Source organism: Vipera ursinii, assembly GCF_947247035.1.
Source record: "Vipera ursinii genome assembly, chromosome: 1".
Classification (NCBI taxonomy): Eukaryota; Metazoa; Chordata; class Lepidosauria; order Squamata; family Viperidae; genus Vipera; species Vipera ursinii.
In genome coordinates this window covers 295,143,983-295,159,319 of record NC_139512.1, presented here as the reverse complement: position 1 = coordinate 295,159,319, position 15,337 = coordinate 295,143,983, and the positions used below count along the sequence as shown (strand labels likewise).

The 15,337-nt window shown below is 38.0% G+C and overlaps 1 long non-coding RNA gene across 2 annotated transcripts in view; it reads left to right on the top strand.

The window, feature by feature from the left end:
* The first annotated feature begins 335 nt into the window (after positions 1–335).
* The window catches only part of LOC310632134, a 33,199-nt gene continuing 18,197 nt past the window's right edge, over positions 336–15,337 (top strand). Inside the window, exon 1 of one of the 2 annotated variants that reach the window (XR_014490784.1) lies at positions 336–402. This is a non-coding gene — a long non-coding RNA (uncharacterized lncRNA). Of the gene's footprint in view, positions 403–2,868; positions 3,089–15,337 lie in introns of those variants that run through there. The other variant, XR_014490785.1, reaches the window with a different exon arrangement.

The window sequence follows — 15,337 nt, the reverse complement described above, 5'->3', positions numbered from 1 at the left end:
GCTTGAGGGCAACTTTATTTTAAAAGAATAGAGAATTTCAATTGATCATATGCTTCTTAAAAACATTTGATTTAGATTTACAAGGTCCAATATCATTTTTTTAAGGAATAGGTTATTATGAACACAATAATGCAATCTCTTGATTTCTTGTTTTAATATTTTTAGTGTAGCACAGAGAGATTTTTAAGTGAGCAAAATACTTACCTGGATTTGTATGATACTGTACTGCAGGGGTCCCCAACCCCTGGTCCTTGGACCGGCACCGGTCCACGGCATGCCAGAAACTGATTCACGCAAACAAGCGAAGCCCCATCTGCAGGATGCAGGCAGTACATGAAACCACACCCTCTCTGGTCTGCAGAAAAACCTCTCTCCACAGAACTGGTCCCTGGTGCTCAGAAGGTTGGGAACCTCTGCTGTACTGTATTATATTTAAAAATGACGTTTCTGGCATTTTGGACTGAGAAAATTGGGCATATTTGCAAGTACTCCAGCAATTCATATTTCAAGCTGTGGGAATATTGGCAGGATTGATAGAGTGAGGGCAGAGCAAGATATTTTAAAACAGAAGAACATAGGGAAAGTTAAAGCTTGGAAAGAAAGCCCAGTGAAATGCAGCTAATGGACATGTCTACCAGTTGAACAAGGAGTATGACAAGACTATGTGAGGTCCCCTTGTTCCTTTAATGTATTTATGGATCATTTGGAGAGATGTTGGCTGGATTGTGAACATGTATGCACTTTTGCATACAGAAAATGCCTTGCTGTCAGTGAAGAGAACTTAATAGAGTGTTTAACCCCACAGTATGAAAATCTAGTAAAGATCAAGTAATTGAGTTTGACAAGGAAAATGGAATGCATGATTGAAAGTTATACAAACATTGTGAAAAACTGTAGCACATATAAATATGCTATAAACTACAGCAATTTGGGGATCTTGAAAGACTATTGACTAAAACAGGAAAGTGAATGGAGAAATTTTAAGACATACAAATGCTGGTAGTGGGTAATGTGTTATGAGAAATGAATGTTTGCTGAAAGAAGAGGAAATGTTTGTGTATAAGAGCAAGCTTTTGCCCACCTTGTTACTTGGAAAGGAGAATTGGATATGTCAAGAGAAATATAAAAATAAATTGAAACCAGACTGGGATGGCTTACTTAAGAAATATGGGTAACAAACAAGAACAGATAGACTGAAGTAGATTGAATACCAATGTGAATGAAATCACATGTGGGTGTGCTCTATAGAGAGAATGTATGAGGACTGAATTGCAAGAGAAATACATGAAGAAAAAGTGATTCCATGAAAAGGAAGAAGACTGAGAAAGTTGTGGTTGATATTATTAGAACAAGACACCTGAGAAGCTTAAAAAGCAAAAAGCAACACATGAAGAGTTGGATGGTGTGGTGGAAGCAAGGATGGTTGCAAGCATAGAAAGATACGGAGAAACATAACAAGCCATGTTAATGCAAACTGAATTTAGCTCTATATTTTTCCATTTTTTAAATCTCTTGTCTTTCATTTCTTTACTTTTTTGTTTCATTGAATAATGTTGATTATCTCAAAAAAGAAAAGCATAGATGGATATGTATATACAAGAAATCAGAACAGTTTTGCAACTCCATTTATTCAAATAAAATAAGCTGACATTTGTGGAGTTTGCACCAGCCAAAACCTGGTATAAAAACCATCAGTAAGTCTGTAATACATGAAGTTGGGATATGTTTGTATTGAGGAGAAGGGGATAGACAGCAGAAAACTGAAGCTAAAGAGATATCCCAATGGGTCTTTGAAAAAATAATTCAGTTTAGATCAGTAAGGACTGCATGTGATAGAAGAGAAGGAAGAGGAAGTTGCTAAAAAGGTAGTTGAGAGTCAGGAGGTACAGGAAGAAAGTGGACTATGGTTGGGATAGCAAGAACACAATGGGTGGGAGCCACAGAATATTGAAACCAACAGAAACCAAGTGGAAAGAAGGATTGAAGAAAAATGCTCTTGTGGAATCCTTGGTGCTCACTTAGCTTTATTTATTTTATTTATTTTATTTTAATTCCATTTATATCCCGCCCTTCTCCGAAGACTCAGGGCGGCTTACAAGCTTAGCAGTAGCCTTCATTCTATGTATATGCCTGCTTATTAGGGCTTTCATACACCCCCCAAGCGGCATTATTACAAAGTCAGCTTATTGCCCCCAACAATCTGGGTCCTCATTTTACCTACCTCGGAAGGATGGAAGGCTGAGTCAACCTTGAGCCTGGTGGGACGCGAACCTGCACTAATTGCAGGCAGCTGGTGTTACTTAAGGAGGCATTAGCCCACTGCTAATTAGCCCACTGTTTTATTACTAATCAGGCCAGTAGTCCCCAACTTTTCCAGCTTGGTGGCCTGGCATGTGTGGTGGTGGTGGTGGTGGACATGTGAGTGGCAGGTGCACATGCATGCACACAGCTCCATTGGTGTGAGAGGCAGGTGCGTGTCCCCTCCACTCGCATGAATTGAACTTCTTGTGTGAGTGGAGGGTGCTTGAGTGGAGGGTGCTTATACACAAAGTTGCACTCACACTAGCAGAGAGTGCTTGTGCATGAAGCTCCATTCATGTGAATGGAACCTCATGGGTAAGTGCCCTCCATTCACTAGCATGTTCTGCTCAAGCACCCTCCACTCACATGAGTGGAGCTTCAGACACGCATGTGCTTGCCCATCACTCACATGGCCTGGTTTCGTGGGACAGGGGTTGGGGACCCCTGAACTAAGTAACACCATCAGAGTTTGCAATGCATCAACAGCATTGATAATGTTTACCTAGTTGGGTAATGAAACGTCTGCAAGCAAACAACCAAGCTTAGAAAACACCAAGGTCCCTGTAGTTCAACCCTAACCTACATATATTGTCTTCAGTTGAAAAAGCCTCTTGCTATCCTTGAGAAGCATTTTTGGCAGGGGAACAAAAAATAGAAAAGCATTTTCAGGCCAAGCAGCCAAAGAATACAGCTTCTGACAATGGGCTCCAGCACAAGTCCAAAAGCTTGAAAGACTAAACCTTTGGTCCTGACCCAGACTGGATCCCGCAGTACAGCTTCTGTTGGGGTAGGATGCCAGATGTGGTAGCTTATACATCTTATATAATAATGATGTAGTTATTTTAAATGATCAAAACAAGCCAAGAAAAAATGTACATTTTACAATGGATCACGTATATTTGTCATGGGCCTTTCTAGCGTTTTGTTGTCACTGTAGAATTTTCACACAAAGTGGGTGGAATTCAGATATAGGACTCCAGTTTACTGATTTAATTATTTTGATTAACCATTTCAATTTTTAATAAACAAAACCAGGATTTTAAAATTTTAAAGCAAACTAAAAAGCTTTTAAATACAATTTTTAAAAATTAAATAAAAGCTAGAGCTATAAATTAGATCAGTTATTTTCAAATTTGGCAACTTTAAGATGTGTGAAATTCAACTCCCAAAAGTCCCAGCCATCTATCTACTATAGTATATGGAGGCTGCCATATAAGGCCAAATCTAGAGTTCTAAGGAATTAAAATATCTTTTCCAATTTGGTGCTCTCTGATTTTATTGGACTACAGATATATTATTTTTATTTTTATTGTTGTTGTTGTTGCTGCTGCTGCTGCTGCTACTACTAATACTACTACTACTACTATTCTCAGCCAGGCTATTCAGTGGTCAGTCTTGTGATTATAAAAGACATATTAAATTCATTAAAGGCACCAATTTTCAGGCTGGCTTAAAGAGCCTGCAATGACCAGATGTATAAATTAAGAATAAAATGCCAGGCCTTTGTTTCAGCTTTATAAACCTGGAGATGAGTAGGACATACCAGGAAAAAGGAAACAGAAGAGAATGCAGAAGGGCTTGGTTGGAGAACAAATGAGTTTTTATTAGGTGCTTAAATGCAATAACAGGATGAGCCAGCTGGAAATGAGGAGTTAGAGCATTCCACTGATAAGGTTGAACAAACGCAAAAGGTTACAGTAAAGTTTAGGCTTTTAAACAAGAAAAAGTGTGAGGTAGCAGTAAATGGCTATATTTATATTTCATTCCTTTGCACGATCGCTGAAACGTAAGGCCCTTTGGAGGTTGTGTTCTGCAGCAAATGTGCATTTGTTTGTTACAGAAATAATTGAACATTTTAATAAATGTTCTAGGTTCTGAGTTGGACAGGAACTGCCGATGGCCAGATTTTTGGCAAAATCTCTGCATGTTGGTAAACAGGTTTTGAGTTATTCTGTGAACTTGTCTACCTTCCACCCTTTGTTCATGTAATATACGTGACCTAGGGAGCATTTCTAAAAGAATTCTCAAAGTGCTCTCAGCCATTATGGAAAGTACCAAGACGTGTTTTGCAGATGGTGGAAACAATTAGCAATGAAGCACTGAATTGCCTGTCAGTAGTATCTATATTTTCTTGGTTCATTGTTCACTTCTCACAACTTGAACTCCTCCCACTTCCCATTTTAGGAAGGGGTTATATTTCCTTTTTATATCCAGTCCAGAGACAGCAACAAAAATCAGAACGGATGGAGGTAAATTAGGAGATCTTTTTTTTAAAAAAGAAAAAGCAGTTACAGTTTGGTTCAGGGATGAGAATAGTGTTATATTAAGTTTAAGTTTTCCTTAGCTGCCCCCAATGTAAAAATTTTGGAAAGGTTTTTAAGAAATGCTGAGAGCCTTGATCTTTGCCCAAGTTCACAAGTAGAAGAAAAATTAATCCTTTGACCATTACTTTGGATGTACAAATGGGATGGTGGTGAACTGGAGCTCATAATCGCTCAGAACTGCTGGGAAATGGGCAGCATGTTATTATGACTGGTGACACGGTCAGCCAGATGTCTAGATTGAAATTGGCATTTTTATTCACTTATCAAGTCCTTTTCAAAGAGTCGGGTGGAATAGGCAGATGTTAACCTTTCAAGATATTAGTAAGCAGTTTCCTCTTCGTGGATTTGGTGATCTGTCTTCCAGATATCTAATGGATATTTAGACACAAGACAGCAAATACTCCATGGTGTCAAACTCAATCCAGATGATTACATGGGCATGTCTGTGTGGTTTTCTTGAGTACAGGTCAGAAGTGACTTGCCATTGCTTTCTTCTGAGAATTTTTTGACTTATCAATCAAACCTGCACCTCTGGTATTACTGGTGGTCACCCATCCAACTACTAACCAGCTCTAATTCTACTTAGCTTTTTTCAAATCAGTCAGGGACATCTGGGTACTACCAGGAATAATAAATTGGATGAACAGGAAGAAATCAGAGAGAATGAGAAGCCTTTAATAGGATTACACCTTTTATTCTTTTTAAGTGTTTGTTTTTGTTGTGACGCAAAGTCAGGTCACTGCTGGAGAACTTACCTTAGGCAGTGATAATGCGGGGCTGAAAGAACTCCTGTACCCTTTTGTACTAAATACTGTGCCTCATGTTGAACATACATACAGAAATCTGGACCAATCAAGAATTTAAATGTTATCTTATGTAATGCTTTAGGAAATTTCCATGACTTCTGTATGATATTCAGTATGTATAAATATATGGCTTTCCGGACAAACAAACTTTGTGTTTTTGCACAGTAATTTTGCTTATATAAAGTCTTAGACAATCATGTATAAAGTTCTATATACATCTCTTAATTTGGCATGGGTGCCAGATGTCTAACCTTCCTACCGTGGTGTGAGATGAGCAAATCTGTATCCAAACCCACAGGACATTCTGTGACATTCATTGGATTTGGTTGTTCCAACAAAGTTGTCATTTAACACCCATAAAACTCTCCTTTTGGTCACTGAGATGCCTCATCCGAGACCACCAGCAGAATCAGCACAAGCACAAGCAGACCCTGGAATCAGTAAAATATATTAATACCAAATTTCCAGTAAACCTTGTTCTGTAATAGCCTGAGGGGCAGACTACTGGCAAACAGCACATCCACATTGGCAACTTGTCATTTGAGCATCTTAAAAGGCAGATTAAATCTCTCTCTCAAGGATATTCCCACACTTGTCCAAACTTTCCTACTAGGTAAAGTAAAGTGGTTGATGGTGGTTTTCCTACTGGATAGAGGGGGGGAAAGGGGGGAAAGAAAATTCTGGATAGAGGGGGAAACAAAACCAAGGGAAATCTATCAGATGTTGCCCTTAAATTGTCCTACAATAAAGTTGTTAGAACAAGGCCATTTAGACGCTTCACTATGAGGCAAATTAAAGTTCAATCATCAGAACAATAGAAATTGTGCCATCAGAGTTTTATGCCAATCCAAGGAATGCTAGAATACACATATGTAGTAAAGCAAATAGATTCCCCTGGCTTTATTTCCTCCTCTATTCAGTGTCCTTTAGATGGGATAAATAGAAAACTTTGTCAAGTGTTGGAATGCTCCTGGAAGGGAAGTTTAATGAAAGTAATGATCAATTAATCAAAGCCTATATATTTTGTATTGCCAAGACTTGTGAAAGTTTGTGCTTCCCATTTAAAGGTTCATCTTCACCTAAAGTATTTCTTTTATGTTTTACTGTGTATTGATTTGTTGTGTGTGCCCTAAGATCTTTCCCATCAATTGAATCCATTTCTTTTCTGATTCTACCCCTTCCTACATTTTCCCTCTCCATCAAGTCAAGAATAAAGACAATAGATGGAATTCTAGAACATTTCAAATCCCTGTTCTGGGATTTGATTCTCTAGCTCATTATTCTGTCCTGTCATTTAATTAATACATGCCTTATCAAATAATGAAATTTCCTGTTTAACCAATTCATCTTTTCTTTTGTATGGAAATGATATGTTCTGAGTACATAGGTATTTAGAATGAAACTTTTTTTTAAAAAAAATGCCCTTAGCAAGAAAACCAATTATGTGTATTTTATTCATTTCTTACTTGTCCTCAAAAGTACACATAACTACTTATATTGGTTTAATAATTTCATTCCATCAGTAATGTATGAAATTGGCTTGGCAGCACTTATGTAATTTGTCCAAAGTTATGCAGTGAACTTTACAACTGAACAGAGGTCTGAGACTCAGTCTTTCCACTCTCAGTCCAACACAGAAATTTCTGTGCCTGTAAGGTGATGAAATGATCTTTCTAAAATACTATAAAAGAAAACATTGAAATATGGAAACACAGGCCCTAATGTTCAAACTAGCCCTTGAAGACTGCTTGTAAATTAATTATTGTTAGAAGCTGTGAGTATTCACAAAATTATTGTTATCTGGCAGCTGGAAGTAGATTATTCTATAGGAATCAGGCTGACATATTAACTTTAGAACATTCTCTTGTAGAACATGTTGAGTGCATGACAGGGATGCAAAGCAGACACCAGTGAAAAATCATTGACCTAGCTCAAGGGTGTCAAACTGCCAGCCCATGGGCCGGATGCATCATCCAGAAGCCATGCCCACCCCATTGCCAGCAATGGCAAATACGATACGTCTTGCGACGTCACGTGACCTTGCGAATTTGACATGTGTGGCCTAGCTTAATTGTCACAAGGAAGGGGAGTCCAAACTTGTTAATAACCCAGTAGGAAAGCCTGAAATAACAATGTGGCAATATGGTTATATCCCTTTGACAATCACTGTCAGCATCACAAAATAGCAGTACCACTAACATGGATCTAAATATCTGAGATTAGAGATTAAAGCTTCCCCATATAATCTGCTAATTATATGATGGATTAAAGCTATGACATGCAAATCCAGCTTTCATATATCTCCTTTACTTTTCTGATACACAGCAATGAATTGCTAGAACACTTATTCTTTAAGTATTTTTTAAATCATCTTATGATAATTGTTCAGAAGGCCATTCTAAACATTAATTGGGATTTGTTCTATTTTTGGGGCTTAGTTTTGTTAGTTATTAGAATTTGATGGGAAATTTATGGTGCAATCTTACCACTGCAGTGAAACTGACTATTTCTTGGTGGATGTGGAATGTGTTCATTGTGTTATTAATCTTCTTTATTAACATTTAAAGCATATTTTTGATTTGAATACCCATGGTGAACTACTATAGTTTACTTTAGAACTGTAGAGTATATAGAATCATTGAATCAGAAAGTGGAATGGAACCTTTTAACACTTCAGGTTCAATCCATTGCTTTGTGCAGGATAAAGTTTCCTTCACCAGCGTCCGTTCAACTTGTGCTTGAACATATCCAGTGATGGGAAAATCACCATATACCTTGATAATAAATGCCACTAGTTCCCCCCCCACACCCTTAACATTCAACTGAAATCTGCCTTCTTTTAACTTAACAGCATTATTCTTCCTACAGGAATAGGAGGAATACATGACCGTCAGTTTTCAGAGAACAAGCTTACTGAATAAGAGAGTAGTACTAAAAAGAGTCTGGTTTGGAATCCCTAGAGAATATTCCTTTTAAGAGCCTCAGAATAGAAAAAGAAGAAATAAAAGCTTTTTGCTATTAGTGCCTTAAGAAACAGGAATGAAGATAAATGGACCAGACCATGCTTTCCTAATTTGCAATGCTTGTTACGTGATTGTGTTCCTGTCTGGAAAAAAAATCCAAGCATCCGTTTGCAACAACTGCAAGCTTGTAGCAGTGTTTAAATAAACAGATGATGATGATGATGAAGATGGTGATGATGATGATAACAACAACAACAATTACAATACAAAAAACTGCACTATTCGGAACATCTTACATTTTAAGGAGATATCTGGTTGATACCTAGGAGGCTGGCAGCAGCCCGTGTCAACCATTAGGTAAAGGTAAAGGTTCCCCCGCACATGCATGCTAGTCATCTCCGTTTCAAAGCCGAAGAGCCAGCGCTTGTCCGAGGACGTCTCCATGGTCATGTGGCCACCATGACTAGACGCCAAAGGCGCACGGAACGCTGTTACCTTCCCACCGGAGTGGTCCCTATTTTTCTACTTGCATTTTTACATGCTTTCGAACTGCTAGGTTGGCAGAAGCTGGGACGAGTAACAGGCGCTCACTCTGCTACGCGGCACTCGGGATTCGACCCGCCAAACTGCCGACCTTCTGATCGACAAGCTCAGCGTCCTAACCCACTGAGCCACCGCGTCCCTTACGTGTCAACCATTAGTGCCAGTCAATTTGAGTGTTCAGTTGACTGAGTTTCATGTTTTATGAATAAAAAAGCTTTATAATAATAATAGGATTAGAGTGGGAAGTGGTCACCTTCCATATCATAAGAAAGGATATTTATTGTACCAAATTTTAAAAAAAACTCTTTAAAATAGGAAAGAATACAGGAAGAACCCTCCAGAAGAGGAAAGAAGGACCAAGTTTTTTTAGTGACAACGGGAAGCAAGAATATAATCTGAAGGCCTGGAAGTCAGAAGCAGCTTTGCAACCTTCAGAAAAGAAATAGAATCTGAGCTTTCAAAGGGGAAAATGAGGAGCTTATGAATGGGAGACAGGAGTGTGGATCTCTGAGTTGTACTCTATATGAAAACAAAAGAGAAGAATCACGATAGTTGAAGAATCACTATTACTATATGAGGAATAAAACCTCACAAGGACTAGTAAAAATATGTTTGGCCAAAATATGATAAGGTTGATCAGGAGGGATCTAAATTGAATCTTTGGAAGTTGGAGAAAAAGTCCATTTGGTAAGCACTTGAAGACTTACCCATGGTAGAAGGAAGTGGGAATATACCCATAAAGGTCAAGGTAAAGGTTCCCCCGCACATGCATGCTAGTCGTTTCCGACTCTAGGGACCAGTGCTCATCTCTGTTTCAAAGCCGAAGAGCCAGCGCTTGTCCGAGGACGCCTCCGTGGTCATGTGGCCGGCATGACTAGACGCCAAAGGCGCACAGAACGCTGTTACCTTCCCACCGCAGTGGTCCCTATTTTTCTACTTGCATTTTTATGTGCTTTCGAACAGCTAGGTTGGCAGAAGCTGGGACGAGTAACAGGCGCTCACTCTGCTACACGGCACTCGGGATTCGACCTGCCAAACTACCGACCTTCCGATCGACAAGCTCAGCGTCCTGACCCACTGAGCCACCGCGTACCCATAAGGGGGCCTAATTAAATTACTCAGTAAAAATATTGGCTGATAAAGTTAATGGACTTTCTGGTCAAATACTATGAAAGATAAACAGGATGAGCTTGAACTCTCAGAACAGGGAGGCTGATAAAACCTAATAGGTATAGGTCAGTCCTGGTGGAATGGCTCTCATGATAGGAATGCAGTAACTGAAGTATACAATGTGTTCAAAAGGAACAGAAGCAACAAAAAGGGAGGAGGAATCAAACTGTGTGTGTTAAAAGTATCCAGACCTGCTCAAAAACTAATGAACTTGGTAATAGTGTGGAGAGTTAAAATAAGTGGAGGAATGAATAAAAGCAGTATTATTACTGCTGTACTGTATACTATCACTTGCCTAAGTGAAAGAAAGACATGGATTATACTTTACAGAAGCAAAATGTAGATCCTTTCAAGAGGCATAAAATAGTAGCAATAGGGAAGTTTAATTAATCTCAACATCTGTTGCAAGACAAACTCTGCCAAGTATGGTTTTTACAGGAAATTCCTGGGTTATTTTGCTGACAGCTTTCTTTTTCGGAGAGTGAAGGAAGGCACTAATGCCTCAACTATCCTTTACTTGACACTAATCAATAGGGAAGAAGTCCATGAAATGGAGGTAGCAGGAAAATAAAGGAAAGTGACCATGTAGAGAAACTAAAGTTGAGTGTAACTTAATTTATATCTTGAATTTCAAGAATGCAGGTATCAATAATTCAGAGCAACAGTAAATAGGGTTCCATGGAAGAAGTAGGATTAGGAAATAGAGCTCAAGATAGAAGAAATTTCCTTGGAAAGAGGAAATAGAAATTGGAATTTCACAATTGCAAACAATTCTGAGAAGACAAGGCAAACCAGAACAAGCCAATGTGGTTCCACAAAAGTTCAGTTTTTTACAGGTAAAGCACATAGTAGGAGATAGAAAAGGGAACTAGTTAATTAGAACCCACAGTAATAGTTTGAGATTATAAGGATGAGGTCAGAATGAAATAAAGTTGGCAAAAGCTACTAAGGTTTTCTACCAATATGTTCAATATAAAAAGTTGAGAAAGAATTAGTATACTAAGTTCTCAGTCAAGAAGACAACATGGTGATACATCATGAGGAAATGATGGGACATCTCAACTTCTCTTTTAGCTCAGTCTTCAGGAAAAAAGGGCATGTGTTCCACCAAGCAACTGTGAATTAATACGTGAGATTGGAAAAAAAAAGGTTCAGGATTTTTTCTGTTTGACTTTAAATTTCAAAAACCAGGTGAAACCTGATGATATAGTTAGACTTTCATATATTACATTTGAGAAATCCTAGAGAGCAAGACTGTAGGTTAGCAAATGTCTCTGTCTTCATCTTTGGAGGAAAAGGATAATTGAGGAACTATAGACTAATTACTCCAACACCAATACTTAGGTGTCAATATCAGAAAGGTATTGAAATGTAGGCAACTTGAAAATAATGCAATAATTGCCAGAAAACAACATCCATATACCTATTCTTGATAAGCATCTCACACTAGCTTTAGCTTTATCCTTACATTCTAAATGCCATGGGACAAAGATAGTTTATTGACCGTTTTGAGTTTTCATGATTTTTCCTTTAGCCTGGTGCTGAGGCAACTTAGATTTAGCTTTAGTTATTCTGCTGTTAAAGCAGATTTCCCCTTTTCTCCTGAAACAAATTGATGGACACAGGAATGTCAATTTTTCCAGGAGAGACAAACAAAACAAAAAACCTAGAAGACTGATGAACATACAGTAGACTACGAGCAAGTTCACATGAGTATCAATGGAGGTCCCTACATTTTTAGTCATACAGATATACAGTACATGGATACACACACATGGATACAAGTGAAGAATGTCTACCCCTTTCTAGACCCTAGATTGTTTCAAATGTTTTCTTTACAAATATCTTAGGATTCTCTCTCACATTTGTAATTACATATTAGAACAAAAAGGAAGATGTTAAGAAATAATTGGTTACAAATTGAATATAGGTATGCAGTGGAAAGACAGCAAATGCAGTTTTCAGCTGTAGGAACTGAAGGAACTTTTCTAAGTCCCAGAAAGTATTGCTCCTCTTTATTCCACATTAACCAGACCTTTCATAAGCATGGATCTAGTTGGAAGGATAAAACAGAACATGGTTAAAGAATGATTGGGAGCTAGCAACTAAGTCCTATGAAGAAAAAGGAAAGACTAGATAAGGATTTGATAATGTTCTTCACCACCAGAGAATTAGCCAAACATGGCTGAAAGGCACACACAATGTCTTTTTGATAATGGATAAGGTAAAGGTAAAGGTTCCCCCGCACATGCGTGCTAGTCGTTTCCAACTCTAGGGGCCGGTGCTCAGCGCCATTTCAAACCCAAAGAGCCAGCGCTTGTCCGAGGACATCTCCGTGGTCATGTGGCCGGCATGAATAGACGCCAAAGGCGCACAAAACGCTGTTACCTTCCCACCGTAATGGTCCCTATTTTTCTACTTGCATTTTTACGTGCTTTCGAACTGCTAGGTTGGCAGAAGCTGGGACGAGTAACAGGCACTCACTCTGTTACACAGCCCTCGGGATTTGACCCACCAAACTGCCGACCTTCTGATCGACAAGCTCAGCGTCCTAACCCACTGAGCCATCACGTCCCTGATAATGGATACCCCACCCATAAATAAAGTTTTTTTTATTTCTTTCCTGATAACTGAAGTTTACTTCAAAAGATCAAAGTTCATCATTGAGAAGTTCCTTTAAACTGCTTCTGAAAGACAAGTGCTACTTGAAATGGTTTCTGCCTCAGATATTCCTTTGTGCCCCAGCAAAATATTCCTGACAGTTGGGCTTGGTTCACACTTACATGCACATTTATGTTTGCTTGATATATTCTTATTTGCTAGCTTAACAGTTGATGTCTCTCTATATTAACTGTTTTTGTGAGAAAAAAAACTGTTTTGAGCTGACTGACAAGTGGGAGAGGAACAAACCATCTAATTGTAGTGCTAAAACTAAAATAGATCATTCCCATCTGCAAATCATCAGCCAATGAAACAGTCAATGAGGCATGAATGCACAGGGGTCCATGAAATGGCTCCTGGTATTTTGAGTTAATGGGAACAAGGCAGCATAACACATGTACAGAAGCTATTGACATGGAAAATATCTCTTCATGAAAAGCTGCTGAGGGATAGATCTACAGGGCAGGTTTACAGGTAATTGTACTCTAACGACAGTATTAATATGTTCCTCATCTTCAGGTGCACCAAACATCTATGAGGTCTCCTTAATGGATGTTCCTTTTGCTTAGAAGACAGTTCATAAAGTCGGTGCTATATTTGACAGTGCTGCTCTGGACACAATAGATGGAAACTGAAAGATTGTAACCCAGAGCTGGGGACTAAGGCCAGAATGCTTTTTCTTCTGTACTGAAGTGATTCCAACTAACATACAGGTGGACACAATCTGTGACTGCTCATGCTCAGCCATAAAACAAAATGTTCCTTGTTCAAATCTTGTCTGAAACAAACAAGATTTCTAGCAAGGAATTTATCTTTTGTCTTAAGCAAACAAATTAGTATAGCATCCCAGATATGTTTTAATTATAGCTTCTGCAGACAATGTTATTTTTTATTTATTTTTTAAAAAATAAAGAAGAGATAGAGGAGCAGCTGGAATTGCTCAGGGTAAGGTGACTAATGTTAATGATGTTTTTCCTGAGACCCGAACTGGACTGAGGTCTTTTCATCCTCATCCATCAGAGAAACTAGATGAGACAGACAACATAGCAGTGAATAGATTAAAAGTCATAGGTTTCACCAGAGGCTAGGTCTCGATGAGAGGGGGGGGGGAAGAGAAGATGAGTTTAGATTGGGAATTGGTAAATGATGGTCTTATTTCCCTGCACAGGAAAAACGTTATCTTCCGACATGATTGAATTTTCTCCTCATCCTGTGCCAACAATAGCCTCCTACAATGAGCACAGACCATGTAAGCCAATTTCTCTGTAAGAAATTTACAAGCCTGAATAGAACAAATATTTGTTAATATACTCCATCCCTCCCTGCATTGTCATACTATAAAGTCATTCTAATGAATATTACCATTCTTCTAACATAAAGGTAAGCAGTATGTAGAGTCATATGCCACCTTTTATCAATTTAGCCATTAATACAAAAAGTGTAAATGTAATCCTTGGACTGGAAAAAAAAAGGTGTCCCCTTGACTCTAATAGGAAGAAATTATCCACATGACTAGGAGCTGGAAAGAGGCTCAACACAAACAACTGATTCAGCTGAAGCCTTTTGCTTTACTGTACCTGAGTTAATAAGTATCTCACCTCAGTTGCTGAGGTGAGATTATTGTGTATAGCATAATATATTGTTGCAGATATAAGCAATGACTTCTACAATACATCCCAGGAACATCTGAACAATGGTTTGTGCATCATGAGATCATTGCATAGATACCAAAATTATTAATGACCTTATAATGTCTGATACAAGTACATAAGTCATGTCATTTGGGTAATGATGGTATGATACAAATATTGTCCACTCCCTGCCATTCTGTGCAGATGTTGGTGGCCATAAGAATAAAAACAAATGATTAACTAAATATATAGCCCATACAATAGTGTTTTAAATTAATACATTGCAGGATTTTTTTTTGAAGCTCTGGAAGTAATTTTATTAATTTAGGATATAAGTGATTGTTAATATATCTGTAGAAGTCCCAAATGTAGGAGGAGACCTGGGTTAGTCTACTATGGTTAAAAAAATAGACTATGATATTCTTTCTGTAATTGTTCTTAAAGAAATTCCCATTAGAATCTTGCATAAGAGAAAAGAGTATTCTTTTTGACTGAAAGATTAAAACAGAAAATTTTTCATATGATAAATTAGAAGTTGTGTTTTTACTTTGAAACAGCAGAAATTTTGACTGAATTCTGTTCAGAAGGCAAGGGAATTTCTAGAAATTTTTTAAAAAAGGAATTGCAGGAATTTCAAACAAAAATATCAGATGAGTCTACATTAAACTTTAACTGGTGCGACAGAAAACTAATTGGGGTGAATTAGGTGCTGCAGGTATTGATTTTTCTAAATTTTTGGCTTGATTATGGATTACAAATGTTTAACGTGGAATATAAAAGGAGCAAATGTTCCTCAAAAGTGAAAAAACATCATTATTGGAAAAAATTAAAAAGATATGACACACATATTAGAGAAAAGGACATAAAATATCTCACTTAGAAAATGTTGAATGAAGAATTTATTTCAGAAGGAACTAAACAAATGGAGTTATTTTTAT